Genomic DNA, 19,301 nt, shown 5'->3' on the forward strand with positions numbered 1-19,301 from the left:
AGGAGGATGCTCTGACGTGGTGATATTTGTGAAACTGGTCCTGCTTTATCAACTTAGTGATTCCCAAACCTGGCTAGCTTCAGAACCACCTGTGACACTTAAAAATACAGAATCTGGGCCCCATAGTAAACCTACCAAACCAGAATTTCTGTGTATAAGACCTGGGATCTGTCTTAATAAGCAACCAGCCCGGTATCTCAGCAACCCCAGCTGTGAGAGCATGGTCTGCATTGGCCTATCTTTGGAGAAATATTTCTGTCCTAACTTGGTGCAATACCTGCAGACAGTTGAATGGTCTTGTGAAGATAAAGTAGAGATGTGTAGATTGCCCACAGGCATTTTTTAATAGAGACTTGGAATACTGCAGGAAAAACTGGCAGACTTTTCCCTTCCCTCTCCCTAAGAAAGAACCATAACAAAAGATTTTATCTATTGTGGTCTAAATAACTAAAAATGTAGGAAATGTTCTAATCATTGTATTATCGTTTTCTGCTGGGATAATTCTGTTTTGAGGCCACAGGGCAAAACTACTCCCCATGAGCAAGAGAGAAGAATTTCTTAAAGATAATGAATATTCCCAACACCATCTGAGGAAGGGGAAAATCCAAGATCAAAAAATAAGGACTTAGGCTGGTGGTGAGATGGGAACTCCTCAGTCTGCGTCTTGTGTCCATAGAACCTAGATATTATGGAGTAGAGACCCTCACCAAAGGACACACCTGGGTTTTAGGAGAAAAGAAAGAAGGTCTGTACCACCAAAAAGCTGGGCAGAAACTAGGGAGGGATGTGCCTGGGCCTGTAGGCTCTAAAGCAGACAAACAGTCCATTCTTATAATTATAAGGAACCTAGAGTTCCCTTCTTAGATCAGGCCGTGTCTCCAGATCCATAAACCCATCCTCTCTATGATGATTTAGGAAGTGAAATTTGACCTCAGATTTTAAGGAGGTGCATTAACTACACCATGCACTGCCCCTAGACTGACTTGAGATTGAAAAGCTACAGTGTATTTTATTCCCTGATTCGACTGTCAGTGGCATCCAGTGGCCAAGGCTCAAATCTGTTATATGAATCTGTATCAGTCTCTAGGCATAAGACATGGTGAAATTATGTATCTGTATACATCATATATTTTGGCAAGTCCAGAATATGAATGGATTGAAAAGTGGCAGGGCTTTGCGAAACACGCAGCTTTGTAGTGTCAATTACAGGTCCTGGGCAATGCATTCAAAATTCCAGTTTGATGGAGTCCAGTGGACAAAGATGCTACAGCAGGGCCATATTCCTCAAAACTCTGGGCAACATTTAAAGGTTTGCAGTAACTGGGCAAGTACCAAATCAAAAAAAAAAAAGCTTTAAAAGTGGTAGGAGAAGCTCGTGGCACTCTTGTTGGCCCCTTCCTCACCCCTTTCCCAGTGTGATGTGGAGCCAGCCTGTGCTCCCACTGTGTGTTCCCAGCCCTGTGCAGAGTAACCCCCGTGCACATATTGTGTGCCCTTAGGTCAGTGCCAGTCAGCGGAATGGCAGCCTGAAAAACCAAACAGGGAAATGCTCCAGCTAGACCTCCCAGAATTGCCCTGCAGGCAGAAGCAGCTTGCAGCCAGCTAAAGCAGTAGAAGAAGCAATTAAGTCAAAGCAGCCTGGGGCAAAGGATTACCTGCTTTGCTGGAAGTACAGAAGGGGAGGGGGTGTATTTTACGGGGAGAAGAGGGCGTTCAGATTCCTGTAAAAGGGAAATCCCTAAGGCCATTAACTAGCACATGCCCATGACTATACACAGGTTCAGAAAAGACCAAAAGAACCCTGCATTTCACTTTTTAATCGGGCTGATCTTCTTGATAGGAGGGCTAAACTCTGAAGGAGCCCACCAGCCAACACAGAGCTAATTTGCAAAGATTAGAAAGGTGTGGTTTTTTTGCCTTGTTTTGTTTGCTTTTAATTGTTCATTCATCTGGAATTAACTTTCATGTGATATAAGGCAATCGCCTTGGAAAACAGTTTGGTGGTTCCTTGGAAAGTTAAATATAGAGTTACCATATGACCCAGCAATCCCACTTCTAGGTATATACTCAAAAGAATTGAAAGCAGGGACTTGAGCAGATATTTTCACACCACATTGCCACCTTATTCACAGTTGCCAAAAGTTGGAAGCAACATAAGTGCCCATCCACCCATGAATGGATAAACAAAATATGGTATATACATACGGTGGAATATTATTCAGCAGTGAAAAGGAATGAAGTCCTGATATGTGCGACAACATGGTCAAACCTTGAAGATACCACATTGAGTGAAATAAGCAGACACAAAAGGACAAATATTGTATGATCTCACTGATATGACAAAATTAAAATAAGCAAATTCATAGAGTCAGAAACTAAAATACAGGTTACTGGGAGCTGGGGAGTGGTAGAAGATGGGAAGTTAGTGCTTAGTTGGTACAGATTTTCTGTCTAGGTGATGGAAAACTCTTGATAATGGATGGTGGTGATGATAATACAGCACTGTGAATGTTTAACAGATTGAATTATATACTAGAATGTGGTTAAAAGGAGAATTAGGTTGTATATATGTCATCAGAATAAAATTTTTAAAAAGCCATAGGACTATACAACATAAACAGTGAACCCTAATATAAACTTCAAACTATAGTGCAGTATAATTATAATAATATTGTTTGATCAATTGTAACAAAGGTACCATACTAATGCAAAATGTTAATAATAGGAAAAACTGTGTGTGAGAGGGTGGTTGTGCCGGTTTGAATGTATTGTGTCCCCCAAATGCCACTATCTTTGTGGTCTTGTGGGACAGACGTTTTGGTGCTGGTTAGATTTGCTTGGAATGTGCCCCACCCAGCTGTGGGTGGTGACTTTGGTGGGATACTCCCATGGAGGTGTGACCCCACCCATTCAGGGTGGGCCTTGATCAGTGGAGCCATATAAAACATGCTGACTCAAAGAGACTGAACGGAGTACAGCTGTGAGTGACGTTTTGAAGAAGAGCAAGCTTGCTAGAGAGGAATGTCCTGGGAGAAAGCCATTTTGAAACCAGAACTTTGGAGCAGACGCCAGCCATGTGCCTTCCCAGCTAACAGAGGTTTTCCGGACGCCATTTGCCATCTTCCAGTGAAGGTACCTGATTACTGGTGTGTTACCTTGGACACTTTATGGCCTTAAGACTGTAACTGTATAGCCAAATAAACCCCCTTTTTATAAAAGCCAGTCCATCTCTGGTGTTTTGCATTCTGCAGCATTAGCAAACTAAAACAGTGGTATTTGGAAACTTCATATTTTCTACGTGACTTTTCTATAAACCCATAACTTCTCTAATAAAAGAAAATTAATGTCCAATCACTAGCAATGAGTTTTTATCATTCATCTTTGTCCAGCAAGATGGCCTAAATTCGTCTTGAAAGGGTTGCTGACTTGATTTACAAAAATATTATGCTTCTATTCTCTAACACCAAAGGCTTTTATACCTGATTCAAATACCTGATGAATAAAACTACTACTGCATTTAAAAGTTCTTGTTTTAGGAATATCCTATATATGCACTTGTTTTATAAACATAGCACCCACAAAGTTATTGTCACTACTGCAATTCACACACCTAAAATTACAATGAAAACAAACTATCACATTGTCTTCTTTAAATATATCATTCTAAGAAAATATATACAAATCACTTGAATACACCAATCAATTTGCCTTTTAGAGACAAAGTCTTCATATTTCAAATAAACTTCAATTTACTTCTGGAGAAAAGAGAGTACGGACTCAGAAGCTTCTCTTGGATTGTTTCTTGGTGGTTAAGAAATGACCTAATAATAGAAGTCTATCTATTGGCCTGGTCAGAGTGAGGTACAGATGTCCCCATTCTCTAAGAAGGTACTCAGGGGTTAGCTGAGACAGTTTGGGGTTAATCTAGTTAATTAATGTGGTTAGTTATCCAGCAAGGGTATAATCCCACCCATGATGGAGAATGCTATCAGAAATATTCTGGATGAGCCCACTTCTGTATTGCTTCCATGATTTAAAAAAAAAAAAAAAAAAAAAAAAGGCAACCCAGGATTGCTAAACAGAGAGTCCTCTAAAAATTCAGCAAATTCAGGTCTTCTGTAGAGGTAATCTGGTGCAAACAGGATTAGGTTATTTACCTAAAGTTATTCAGGATCATCACGTTTACCTTTATTATTCTGTTAGTTAGACTTATAAAAAGATTATATTGGATGATCCTCTGTACTTTAGCTTGCTTCTCACTTCTTACATCTGAGCATAGATGACTTAGAAGATCTGAGTGATTTTAAGAATCATACATTAAACAGCATTGTTTCAAAATGTCAACAATATCTATAACAAATTTCTATAGTGGCCCATATTTTTTAGAAAAATCTTATAATATTGAATCGTCTCAATAATTTTGTGAGGTATGTATGATCAACATTTAATTTCTGTAGCTGAAAAAACACTGAGGTTTTATCCAGTTAAGTAACTTGACCTAGAATACAGCATTTGTACATGCCAGAAATTGTAATTTCAATCCGAATTTTCTAATTACAAATCTAATGGCATTTTCACTGTATGTACACGTCCTCGTCACTTTTTTCCCCCTAATTTGTCAGATCTAAATGAGGACATAGCACTGTTTTTAGTAGCTCTAGCTCAAGTAGAAGATCATTATTCTATCTTTATTCCAGGCCTTTTTTCTGACGTCATAGAAACAGCTACAGTCATACCCTTTCATCCTACCTGGACAGGATTAGTTACTCGAATAAGCATTTAAAATCATTTAAAAAGACTATATACGTATTTTAACTTAACACAAACTGTATCAATGTGCCTATTCCTCAATTACTTTTTGTTTTACATTGCACCAAAGTTTCCTTTGGTTTTGTTTTTTTTTAAGTTTGATCCAATGATGAAGTTTCATTTTCATTTTATCCTCAGCTGCACTAATAATGTATCATCTCCAATTTCTACAATCTTTAAAGTAAGGGAAGAACTTAATGATACTTTTAAAGCAATCTAAGCAAGCTTTTATAGATTTGTCTGATTTTTGCCAATATTTTACAGCTGTATTGTACAAACCTGTTTTTTTCAGAGAGCTGACATTATCAAAGCTTTCCAAACCTTTTAATTTGATTTTAATAGAATCTACAAGTCTCCTTTTAAACATTCATGTATCTTCAGCTTATGTATTATTTAATTATATTATATAATTACAGTAATAAATACAACTGGTATAAACAGGCTTACAAACACACACACACACACAACTGAATCTTGATTAGCTAACAACTCAGCTGGAGACAGCAACACTCGTGGGCATGCTAGCGTCCTAACTACCCAGGGCATTTACTAGTGTGGTTTACAGGTGGACTGGATAGGATGGGTGAATCCAGAAATTCAGTTATGCAGAGGTCAGTTATAAGACCTAGGGGCAGGGATTCCTCTTGTTTTTTTCTCACAATACAGTGCATTTCATCAAATGGGTCTCTGAGACTTGAGAGGAATGTCTACTTTAGGAATCCAGGAGGATTTATAGAGAGCTGACAAAGGGAAAGGAGTCTCTTAATTAGGATACCTGCTCTCCACCAGGCTGCTCCTTTCTTTTGACCTTTTCAGCTCTTCCACAGAACTCCAATAAAATGTAAAGCAAGTGAAACAAAGCTAAAAGATAAAATATTAAATATTAAAATGCTCACATAATAAATGTTTCATTGAAGGTCAAGAAAAGTTAGACTTCTGAACCAAAAGCAAGGAAAACTTGAAGATAAATGGAGTCGGAGAGCATACCAGCCAGTTTGACCTGTTTTACATTAGGGTTTGTTTTCGTTTTCTTGGCTTCTCAAACAAATACCATGCAATGGGTTGGTTTCAACAATGGGAATTTATTGGGCTCACAGTTTGGGGGCTAGGAAAAGCCCAAATGAAGGTATCAACAAGGTGATGCTTTCTCCCCGAAGACTGTGGCAATCTGGGACTGGTTGCTGGCAGTCCTTGGTCTTAGCTTTTCTGTTACATGGCAATGCATGTGATGGCCTTTCTTAGCCTCTTCCTTCTCTTCTGGGTTCCATTTATTTCAGCTTCTAGCTGCTCCCTCTGTGTCTTTCTCTATATATCTGTCTGAATTTCATTCTGCTTATAAAGGACTCTAGCAATAGGATTAAGACCCATCTTCATTGAGTTGGGCCCCACCTCAACTGCAGTAACCTCATCAAAAGGTCCTACTTAGAATGAGGTCACACCAACAGGAACAGATTGAGTTTAAGAATGTTCTTCTGGGGTACATAGCTCCAAACCACCACAGGTGCTTGAAAGAATTCCTCACAAAATAGAATCAAGAAAGAATGAGTCCCAGAGCTCAAGCCTGTGTAGACTCAGCTTTACCACAAAGGACCCAGGCCAGAGGCTGATACATAAAATATTTTTTTGACACATTAAACTAATGTAAATTAGCAATTATGTGTGTTTGGGACACAGTGATAAGAAAAATAGATATGTCTGTGCCTTCAGGATATTCAATCTAATGAAGGAGGAAAACAAATTGAAATCAGGAGGCCAAAATTGTGTTATAGGACCCTGCCTGAGAGCAAATGCCAAACAGCTTCTCTTAACTCTCAAACTCAGATGTCTGGAATAAAGAACTCATATCCAGAGTAGTTTAAAAGACTTTATCTAAAATCATATACAGAGATCATCTTGAAGAAAGATTAAAAGCCAAAACAAGAGCATTTTAGTCTTGGATAACTAACTCCAGATCTCTAGTTCTCCAGAATGAGTAAACCTCATCTTGGGGTCTCTTGGGAACTCTAAACATCCTCAAATATAGAAATAATGTCCTCGAGCTATTTTCTATATGACAACAAGCTTTATAAATGTGTATACTTATCCTCAGAAATACAGAGAACAAATAAAATCCTGCCTTCATCCAGAATTTCCTCAACTAGGAATCAGATCCAACCGGAAGATCTAATTTTCATTGATGCTTTTTATTAAAAATAAATAGAAAAATAAGCTTCTTATTGCTTAATAAATGCAATTTGGTAAATAATAACTTTCAGAACATAATGGTTAGGGGATAAATAATTTTAAAAAGATCAGGAAGCACTATATTAGACAAGGGCACATAAATCAGTATCACAGAATCAACCTATAAAACCTTTTGTTTTTGTTTTTGTTTTTTTTTACATTTATCTCAGTGATAGACTTCTAAGGAACTCCTGTGTACTCAGTTATTTCCATTTTTAACAACTGAAAACACTTGGTCTCTGAATGTGTTTATGCCAGTTTGTATCTATTGTGCTCCCCAGAAAAAGCCATGTTCTTTGATGTAATCTTGTGGGGCAGATTGATTAATCTTTTTGATTAGGGTGTGATCTCTTCATTGAGTGTTTCCATGAAGATGTGACTCAATCATCTGTGGGTGAGAACTTTGATTAGATTATTTCCATGGAGTGTTATCCCACCCATTCAGGTTGGGTCTTAATTAATCACTGGAGTCCTATAAAAGTGCTCACAAACAGAAGGAGCTCAGAGCACCTGAGAAGGACATTTTGGAGAGCAGCTGAGAGAGATAGTTTGGAGACAGCTGCTAAAAACAGACTTTCACTGACACTTTGGAGATGCTAACCCAGTGTTTGCTCCAAAGAAACTAAGAAAGCACAAACTGCCCCAAGAGCAATAATTTGAAGAATGCATAGGAGCCAAGAGAGGAGCTGGAACACAACTTGGGATCAGCAGACACCAGCCACATGCCTTTCCAGCTAGCAGAGGTTTTCCAGATGCCATTGGCCTTCCTTCAGTGAATGTATAATCATGTTGATGCCTTAATCTGGACATCTTCATGGCCTTTAGACTGTAAATTTGCAACCAAATAAACCCCCTTTGTAAAAGCCAATCCATTTTCTGGTATTTTGCAAAACAGCAGCATTAGCAAACCAGAACAGTATTATATAGAGATGAACCAGGAATGGAGAGCATTCGTTGCTCAGGTCAAATATTAATGATGATCTTTCTTCTTCATGAAGAAGATAGGAGAGAAAAAAAAAAAAAAGCAAGAGAAGGGGGGAGAAGAGCAGAGTGAAGAAAAGGCAATTATCATTTTCTTCCTGGAATGATCTTCCTTTGGCTGCCTATCATGGACTGTCCTTTTTTGTCTTAAATTAAGTGTTAGCTTAAGTTCCATGGCCTCTAAAAATCCTTCCTTAGTCAACTTATCTAAAGTCATTTGCCCTGCCCTCTCCACCTGCTTACTTTCTCTCATATAAGCTTTTGTATTTACTTCATGACTCCTATCAAAGCTTGAAATTATTTGGGTTTCTAGTTGGTTATTTGTATATTACCTGATTCTCCCATTAGAATGTAAGCTCTGTAAGAAGGACATTGTCTGTTTTTTCTCCTCTCTATAAATACCTAGTGGGCATTCGTCTCAGTTTGCCAGGTGGCCATGATAAATACTATACAATGGATTGACTTAAAATTTCTTGTCTCATGGTTTTGGAGCCTCGATTTCCAAAATCAAGGCATTAGCAAGGCCATGCTTTCTCCAGGGCATCTGTGACTTTCTAGTGCCAGCTTGACTTGCAGCTCTGCTTCCTATCACGTGGCCATCTCTCTCTCCTGGTTCTGCTCCTCTAGTTTCCACTGACTTCAGCTTCTGGATCCTCTCTGTGGCTTTCTCCAACCTCCCTTTATGAGGCCTTCTGTGACACAGATTAAGGCCTACCCTGCTTCAGTTGGGTCACAATTAAATAGGATTTTAGAAGGTCCTCTGCACAAATGAGTGCACACCCACAGACTGCAGATTTAGATTAAGGACATGTCTTTGTTGGGGCATACAATTCAGTCTACCACAGCACTCAATAAAAACGTATTGAGAAATGAGTAAGCAAAAAACAAAAACTCTATATGGAGGACAGGTACTGTGCTATACCCTTTTCACTTATTTTGGGTCAACTTTACAATAAATAGTATTAACTACTTGATTTTTCCAAAAAAAGTGAACTGAGGCTCAGAGAGATTGAAATTAGCTTTGCCAAGGTCAGTCAATGATGACACAGCAATTCAAACATGTCTGTCTGCTTGCCTCTGAAGTCCATGTTTAAAATATAGCCTTTTAGCTGAGAATGTCAAGGCACAATTACTTCATCTGTGTATGTTTGTGTGATAAGAAAACACAATCTTCCTTAACAATTTGTTCTTCGCCTGTTATGGCATTTTCCATGCTGAATTATAATGGATCTCTTTACTTGGGGGTCTCTTCTTGAGTCTGAGAGCTCCTCAGGGCAGTGAATTATTCTCTGGACCCGAGAGCTTCCACAATATTCAACGCATGTTTGTGACAGAAATGTATGGGTTGGGGATCAAAGCTATATGAGTTTTTAAAGTAGAAGAAAAAATCAGGGCTTTCTAACAGGAAGAAAACTGGACTAGGTAGTGATTTTATAAAGTGCAATGTCTAGTCAGTGACATATAGAATACTACGTTACAACCTCAGGGATCTTGTGGTCAACCTCTCAATTTACAAACAAGAAATTTGAGTTAAAGACAAGGTAGGTGATTCAAATAAGGTTGCACAGTGCTTTTGAGTTTAGCAATGAGCCTATAATTTGTTGACAGTCATATAGTAATTAAGGACCTCAAGTCAAAACTGAAGACTATTTTTTGATTACTGTCTCTAAAACTCTTACAAGCAAAATTTAAATACTGTAATGGTGGATTTAGAGAATTTCCATTGAAAGGACTATGAAAAATTCCAAATAAACCACTGGAGATTAGGGAAGGGAACAATGTAAATGTCACCAACTGTGAAGAAATTCTGTCTAGTATCAAACATCTAAAGTCTAGAGGGAGACCAAACTCTTAGACTCTATCTTGGGTCAATAGCGTTTGAAAGCAAGGCTGACGGTAAGCCATGGGGTTTATGTAGCAGCTATGCCTAGCAGAGAACCAGTGGAGTCTTATACCTGAAGTGATAGCAGCACAAATTATGAGTTTGGACAGCAGATTAAAACTGTATAGGAGCCTCACCAGCAGAAAGATGAAGGTGGAAAAAAATCCTGGTACAGCAGCTGAAGTAACAGCAGGGAATTGAGATTGTCCTTACATGGCTACCCCAGACCCAAATTCTTCTCCTCTTCTTTGAACAGATAATATAAACTGAACTGATAATATACAATGTGTTTAAACCAACCAGGTCTCCAAAGCACAACTAACTTGAAGGTAGAATTCTAATAGGAAACAGTAGCTCAGCGAGGTGAATCTAGGAGACTCTGCACACTGCATTTAGGATCACGCACTAGGCCTACGTAGAGGAGCACACAGATTTGGGTAGAATTTTATCCATACAGCATTCTTTTTATTTAAAAAATGTGATCAGCCTAATGTCCACCAGCAGAATATTGTTTAAATAAATTATGATTCATCTATACAATATAATTTAATGCAGTCATTAAAATAATTGTAAAAGAATATTTAACAGAATGGGGAAACCCTGATGCTATGTTATAAGTGAAAAAACCAGATGAGGAGGTATTCTTTGTACTATAATCATAGTATTAAAGTTAAACCTGGAGTTAACACTAAAATGTAATCATTGGTCATGTCACCCTGCTGCTTAAAATGCTTAAGTTTCCCATTACACTTAAGAAAATGTCAGCATTCTCAATATGGACCTCAGCATCCTCCTGATAAGTCCCCTGCTTACACCAGCAGCCTCATCTCACGTCACTCTACCCATCTACTTTCTAGACATTGGAATTTTGTTTCAGTGCCCAAAATGTGACATGATCCTTGTCACTGAGGTTGCTCCTGCTGCCTGGAATGATCTCCCAACCCAGCCTCCTCTTGTCAGCTGCTCTCTACCCAACGTCTCCTTGCCATACATATGCATCCACACACACCACCCCTTACCTTGTGAATCACTACCCACACTCGCAGTTCAAGTCAATCATCACACACTCAAAGAAACATTCTCTGGCAACTATATGAGACCCTCTGATACATACTTATAACTCTCCATCCTTCTCATTCACACTTCTCACTACATTTAAATAATAATATACTTATGGTGAAAGTATGATCTCAATGATCTGTAAGTATCATGAGAAGAGAGATTTTGTCTCTCTCATTTACTTGTATCTGCAGAGTTCCTCCTACATTTTAAGTATTCAAAACTGATTTAAGTGCGTGGTATAGTCGACGTTTGTTAGGTGTTTACTTGTTTTAAGTGCCTTACTCGTTTAATCTTCACAAAAACCCTCAAAGTGGGTCCTGTTCCAACTTCCATTTTAAAGGTGATGAGGTCTTGGTTCAGAGAAATTAAACAACTCGCTCAAGACCACATCACAAGTACATGGCAGAGCTGGGATGCACACTCAGCACTAATAATAGTAGGTGATGCAGACTTAGCATGTATTACGGCCGAAATATTATTATAAATGTTTTACGTATACTGACTTACTCAAGTCTTGTGGCAAACCTAGGGGGTAGTAACTATTATTATCTGTAGATGAGGAAATTGCAGCACAGAAATGTCAAAGCAATTTGCCCAAGGTCACGTGGTTAATAAGTGGCAGAAGGATAACCGGACTCTGACACTTTGTCTTGCATCCATGTTTTTAATACTACTCTACGTTCCCCTTACATGGTAGCAAAGGAAGGGAGGGAGGACAGGAGTTACCTCTGGGTGTAGAGATTATGAAAGATTTTTTCTTTTCTTTGATTGTCCCAAAATTATATGATAAATGTATTTTTCAAGAAGGAAAACAGTTATTTCTAAAAAGATATAATTTGAAATAAATAGCTGTTGGTGTAAAAACGCTCATAAAATCATAAACATGTGACTTGGAAATGTACCTGAGTGCTTCTCTAATCCAACTTGCTCTCTGATATTCGTGTACCTCCAAAACATGGCTGACCAGTGTATTTCCAGCTTCTTCTAGATCAGTCCCAGGGATGGCTGCTAATTAACATGCCCCTCAAGAAACTGGAGCACCTACCCATGAACTGAGGGATATAAGCTTCCTTGCATTCCAATGGGAGATGACTGCCACAAAAATCAGGCTAATTGTTTTATAATCAATTTCACACTATGCAGATTCTGTGAGATACTAGAAAAGAACCCAAACTCTCTCTAAGAAAATTATTTTTGATTGCTCCCTGAACCCCTGAAGAAGCAGATGCAATAAAATAATTTAATTGCAATAATTAAGATCATTGAAGTATTTCTTAGGATTTTTTTTCTGAGAAAATGAAGGAAAAAGAAATTTTTTGCATGTTTAACTTTTTAAAGCTGAACTTCTAATTGCCCCCTTTCTTGCCCCTTTTCCTCTAGAAAAGGAGAGTTCTTTCTTCCTGTCCCCAAAGTACCTTTATTTATTCCTAGCACAGCAGCTTTAACAATTTATATTCCTCATTATTCACTTGTCTTTTCCTCTTGTTTATTCCTGTTTTTACTTTGTGTCTCTGGCATCTAACTCATTTTAACATTAGGTTTTTAAAAGCCCCACAATAGCTCAAGAAACACTGCTCCTCAGCTAAAACCAATTTTATGATAGCTCAAATTCTTTACTTGAATTTTTCAACTATTAAAATAGATAGGTCAAAATAAGCTTCGGTGGCGGAGAGATTCCAAAAGGAGCCAAGAGGTCACTCTGGTGGGCACTCTTGTGCACACTTTAGACAACACTTTTTAGGTTCTGGAGAATTGGGGTAGCTGGTGGTGGATACCTGAAACTATCAAACTACAACCCAGAACCCATGAATCTCGAAGCAGTTGTATAAAAATGTAGCTTATGAGGGGTGACAATGGGATTGGGAAAGCCATAAGGACCACACTCCACTTTGTCTAGTTTATGGATGGATGAGTAGAAAAATAGGGGAAGGAAACAAACAGACAAAGGTACCCAGTGTTCTTTTTTACTTCAATTGCTCTTTTTCACTCTAATTATTATTCTTGTTATTTTTGTGTGTGTGCTAATGAAGGTGCCAGGGATTGATTTGGGTGATGAATGTACCACTATGTAATGGTACTGTAAACAATCGAAAGTACGATTTGTTTTGTATGACTGCGTGGTATGTGAATACATCTCAATAAAATGAAGATTTAAAAAAAAAAAAAAAAGTTAAGGGAACAAAGAAAAAAAAAAATAGATAGGTCAACAATTTCTTTAAAAATAATGTTTCCCCTCCTTAGCATTTTTCTTCATTCATCTCAGCTACTTTCTTGTTCCTAGTATCCCCAACCATCCTGGAACAATTTACCCCTCAGCCCCTTGCTCAAGGTAACTCTCATTCTTGCCTTTCCCCCTCTCCTCCCATTCTGAATTCTAAGCTCCACCCCCTCACAAAAAACAAAAAGAAGAAAAAAAATGGTCTGGCAAAGCAGGGAGCTCCTCAGTGGTCAGAGGAGAGTGGGAAACGGAGCCAACCCAGAATCTGCTTTCAAGTGCACGGGAAGGAAAAAGGTCAGTGACAATCGTATATTAATAATTTTGTCCAATCACAAATATTTGTTAAATGAAAGAAAGAATGAATGAATGATAGAATAAATGACTCTTCTTTATTTGAGAGGTACCTTTTACCATACCCTAGCCAACTTTTGTGTCAAAAGTTTAACAACTTTCTTCTACCATTGTCCATTTCTTTTCCTGTCCCCCAGCTCTACCTATGAGTGATTCAGTGTGGTCTCTGGCTACTGCCCTTCTCTACCAGTGGCTTGAAACTGACTCAAAAACTGCAATGAGAGATTATCATGGAACTATTTTCAGACTAATTCTAAGTGGAGAATAAAGGTCAAAATACCACTCTAGCAGCTGAAAACACTTTTGCTGACACTATCTCATTTTCACAGAATTCTCAGGACATAGGAAATTAGTTATATTATGTTTCTATAGATATGATGTTTTTGGTACAATGGGTAGAATAATGGGGACCAGTCTATGCTTGCACCAGAAATATACTTGTATCTCCTAATATTCAGGGGAGACCTATTTGGATGATACAACTTGGCCTTTGTAAAAGGATCTTTTCTTATCCTTCTCCTGCACTGTTTATGTCACACATCCTGAGAATTAGAGACTTCTCAAATTATACTGCCTCTAAACGTAATCAGTTGATAGCCAACTTGTTTATGACAGCTTTATTGAAAAGAAATCTTACAGATTAAAAAAGAGAGATTTATTTTCATTAAAACATTCAAATTGCTTATTATTCCAAATTCCATTTTCCAGAATGTCATTTACATATTTTATTTTACGTCTTCTATTTTATTTATAAATGATATCTGAATCACATACTTCTACTGGAATACACACTGGAATACACATTGCAAGTGCATAAAAGCCTTGATTGAAAATTCACTTGGATCATTTCCCTTAAAGCCAGACTTCAGGATCCGCCTCTCTCCTGTTTGACTTCATATAGTGGTTCTAGTTACTGATCCTTCGAATTTCTGTCCTGATGACCCATTCTGGACACCGTACACAGTTTAAACTTGGATGAGGAAAGGATTAAGCTGCTAATAGCTTACTTGAAAGCCCCAAATACAGTGGGAAAGAGAAAAAGGGAATTGAAGCAAAGAAAAGGGGGATGGCACATGAGGTAGCTTCCCCTCCAAAATAACCTGCAAAAATGGTGGAGCAGTTCATCCAGCAGGCGTGTTCACTCCATACCCAGGACTTCTCCAGAAGAGTCACAAAGAAGAAGTGAGCCTTGGAGGAGCCTTTAGGAAAGAAAAAGGGGGGACTTTTGCCTACATCCTTCTGTCTTATGTTTCACACTGATCTTACGTCGGGAGCTAACTGCCCTGCACTTTGTTTCCCTTATCCAGTCCCTCTGAGACATCTCAGGAAGTCAGCACCCACACAACCTAGGGTGGGCAAAATCCAAGTCCAAAAGTGTAGGGACAATCTGGCTTGGGTGGAGCATGGATCCAGGAAAAAGGAAGAAGGAGGCAGCGTGAGAAGGAGCACAGTGTTATTACCCTAATACAGATGCCTAGCACCTAATTATAATATATATATAGCCATTTGCTAAAGACACTACAACTCTTGAGCAAGAAACACTTTTGGCCTTCTTCACCAAGGCAATCGGTGCAGCAAGGGATCAAACCAGGGATCAGACAAGATGTACTAGAGTTCAAGTCCTCACCCATAGCTAAGCCAGGGTAATAAACCTGAGAGTGTCAGAAATAGAAACAGCCAGAAGCTTAAGTGCAAACCAGAGTCTTTGGAGAATACTAAAATTCAATGTTGAGAAAACCAAAAACAAACACCAAGGCTGGGGTCATAGGTGCATTCAAAGTTGGGAGTTGAAGTCCAAGACTAAAAGCAGGAAGAAACAAAAGTGGCACCATAGCAGAACAGAAGTAAGGAGAATCCCCTGAGATTGTTTTAAAAGTGCTGAAAAGATGGGACTTGTCTTTATATGCCAATAGGCATGTGGCAACTGGGCAGGCAGGTCTCTCTCAAAAGTGAGGCCTCATTACAGACAGAAGAAATACATGTGAATATGAAGCTTAAAATGCTTCTGGAAATAACCTTTATGTAACCTAACTGTCCCTTGGCTTTGCCAATCTGGCAACTGAAATGAGGCCACATTTTCATTAATAAGCACACTATTTATTTATTTAAATTTTTGAATCAGTGGCCTACTATGATCAAAGAACTGTGGTTAGGACCTCATTATGCAGTACTTAGTGAAAGAGTTATCACACCTGCCTTGATGGATTTTATAGTCTGGTGGGGAAACAGATGATTAACATACAATATATATTTATAATTATGAAGTTCTGTTCAATAAGTGAGCGGGGTGCTGTGTGAGAGAGAAACAGGGAAGGAGAGAGAATACACTTCAATCCTTTTGTCCGGGAGGACCGCTTTAAGGAGTTGATGGTTAAGCTGAGATCTGAGGCGTGAGGAAAAGAAACCAGGCTTGAGGAGCAGAGCTGGTGGGAAATCCTCCTGGGCAGAGGTGACAGCGTGGCCAAATCTCCAAGGCTGGAGAGAGTGTGGCTTCTTTCAGAAACTGAAGGACGCCGGCATGTCTGAAACAGTCAACAGGTAACCTGGATGAAGATGGAGAGGGCCTTGTAGGCCTCCATGAGAATCTGAATTCTAACACTAATGTGAGGTTAGTAGAGGGTTCAATTATTTCAGTAGTAAGGACTCAAAGCCCCCACTCCACTTAACTCCAGGAAGTCCTCCCTTAATACACTGCCCTTTCCAAGTATGGCTGAGATTCCCTGGATGGCAAATAAACGTTCCACAAAAGTGTCCTCTTGTCACCCACTGTCCTGCTGCAGGTCGTTGCCGGAGGGGATGGGGTTGGCCTGTCTCCTCAGTGTCTACTGCTCTCTCACCTGCATGGCTTTACCCCCGGCCTAAACACACATCCTGAAAACCACTGCTAAAAGCAGCCTGCAATTTTCACAGGACTCTACTGAAAGTTTGAGGAAAATGAAAGAGAAATATAATATGGAGCATACCTTGTAACCTAGAGATAAAGAAAGCAGATATACCTCCTCTTAGTGCCCTTGGAACCAGGGCCCTCCTTGGGTTGGACAATCCCCAGGCGGAGATGGCTGGCTCTGACTGTGGTTTATAAAGGACAGATGACCTTCATTCTATTTCCACTCTTACCTCCCCTTCACATTTTTCTACCCTAGGATCAGTCTCTTTCAAGGAGGAGTGTGAGTACAAAAGAATTGCCTTCAAAGGAAAACTTAAGCCCCAAGTTCTTCTCACCGACGTGGGTGAGATACACTAGAACCCAATAATCCAACATCAATACAGATCGAATTTACAGTGTTTGGGATATTAACCTTCCAGTCCAGTTGACTTTACCCAAACTGGGTCTCATTATTTTCGATAATTCAAGGTAATGAATTAATAATTCATTAACTATTCATTAATAATTCATTAATAATTTGATAATTCAGGCTTGCTTAAACATCCTTCCTGCAGGATCTCTGTCTATATGAAGCAGCAAGTCTCAGGCTTAATTCAATCCAGCCCAATATTTAGAATTGTAATTCTCTCATGGATGCAACCACATGCCACCCTACCTAGCCCATACACCGTCTCTAAGATTACCACAGTGTAGGGCCTCAGATATCCTCAAGTCTGGAGTATGTCTTCCTTTAATTTCACACCAAAAAAATTATTTTCTTGTCTCCCAAACAAAGGCAGAGTCTACATAAAGATAAATTGAAGCCTCTACCCTTAGCAAATGGAAAAATGCTTAAAGCTTGAAAATAAAGTTAGTTTTCTTCCTTTCTAGCTTAGAAAAAAAATTATTTCACTTGACCCCTTCCCACCAAGAATGCAAGCTTGTCTTCATTAGCAGCTGCTGCCATAACTAGCTCCTTTCTTTCAACTCTTACCTCAAGATTCTCTTCATTCTCCTGCCATTCTCTTTCACCTGAAACATTGCTGTCTACCTTCAAGTTGAATCAAGTTCCTGAGCTTCACCCACTGTGGTGGTTTGGAGCTGAATGTACCCCAGAAAAACATGTTCTTAAATTTAATCCATTCCTGTGGGTGTGGACCCATTGTAAGTAGTACATTTTGCTGAGTGAACTTCAGTTAAGATGTGGCCCACCTCAATGAGGAAGGGTCTTAATCCTATTACTGTAGTCTTTTATAAACAGAATGAAATTCAAACAGAGAGAGAGAAAGCCACAGGGAGCAGCCAGAATGAAAGTCAGTGGAACCCAGGGAGGCCACCATGTGCATTACCATGTGACAGAAAAGCCAAGGACCAAGGACCACCAGCAGCAACCCTGGAACATAAGCCTTTGGGAAGAAAGCATCACCCTGATGATGCCTTGATTTGGACTTCTCCTATCCTCAAAACCATGAGCCAATAAATGCCCACTGTTGAAGCCAACCCATTGCATGCTACCTGGATTAGCAAAGAGGAAACTGAAACACCCACACATGAGAACTGTCTGCACCCTAAGGGTTCTGCCTGACCTGGCTCTCGTGGCAGTCTCCATTGCCATGGACCTCCATGCGTGCCCCCAAGGTCAGACCAAACTCTGGAGACCCAAGCCCAGTCCAAAATTCTGCTCACCCACCACCCCAGCATCCAGCATTGCCTGGGACATGTCTGTTCCAGAGCTGCTTTTCTGCCTAATAGTGCCTTCCAGTATCAGGTAAATCAAATGCCACTAAAGAAGCTTGAAGAATCATACTGTGAAGGGCCAGCTTAATCCAATATCTGTCCTATGGCTAGGGTCTGTCTCCTGCAGATGTATAGGTACATAAATCAGAGTCAGACAGGAAAGAACTAGTCTGACCTTTTCTTCTGAATGAGCAGTCCCTTGATCAAAGAGCAACTGTTTGCCAAATGGTATTAAGTAAACTATGTCATCAACCACACTACCACTATTAGCCACAGGCTTTGCGAAGGATACATGATCTGTAGTTCATTGTGCTATATAGGTAATGCATTCACACAGAGGATCTGGAATAAAATGCTCCAGTTCTGTGGTCTCAGTTCTAGAAAGCACTCAGATATGAGCTTCTTAACCCTTCCATTGTTGTTTTACCCCATTTGAAGATAAAGACAAAGAGATACTGTCTTCATAATGTCTGGGTAACTCAACTAGTTTGGGAGGAGGGAAAACAGACCATGTAAGGTGGGTAGCTGAGATGTCCAACTCTTTGGCTCCCTGGAGAAACCCACTACCTTAGTAAAGGGATTCTCTTCATTTTGATGGAGGATAACAGGGACATGCATTTAGGTAAGAACTATTATGGACTCAAGTGTGGTGACCAGTTAGCTTTATAAACCAAACAAGTATCATTTGGTTCTGGTTTCCCACAAAACCACGAGGGCAAATATTGCCAATGACCCCTCCCTCAGTGATTATGCTATGCAGCCAGATTTCAGAAGCACCACAAGCTAACCTAAAACTCCTTACCAATGTGCAGACCTTATGATGTTTATGTGTCATAGCTTAAGTATTCTCTATAAGTGAGATTTCAGCTATTTCCAATATTTCAATATAAAAAATCTATGATACAGTGAATAGCTTAAAATTGAATTTCTGCTTGTCTTTGGGTAAATTCTTGGTCAAAGAACATGAACAATTTTTAACTCTTTTTGGCTAAAATCTAAATGATTTGTAGAAGGATTAAATCCTTTTATAGTGCCACTAGCAACGAATACACAGCCCAAAATTCTATCAGCATTGGATTTCATCATAACCATTTATTTCTGATAGTGTAATGGATACATAGCAATACAGTCAAACTGTTTTAATTCACATTGTTATGATTGTCCCTTATGGA

At 39.2% G+C, this 19,301-nt stretch overlaps 1 pseudogene; it reads right to left on the bottom strand.

The window, feature by feature from the left end:
- Positions 1-18,017, bottom strand: part of LOC119545377 — a 65,258-nt pseudogene extending 47,241 nt beyond the window's left edge.
- Positions 18,018-19,301: the final 1,284 nt, after the last annotated feature.

The sequence above is a fragment of the Choloepus didactylus genome, chromosome 10 (genome assembly GCF_015220235.1).
Source record: "Choloepus didactylus isolate mChoDid1 chromosome 10, mChoDid1.pri, whole genome shotgun sequence".
NCBI lineage: Eukaryota > Metazoa > Chordata > Mammalia > Pilosa > Megalonychidae > Choloepus > Choloepus didactylus.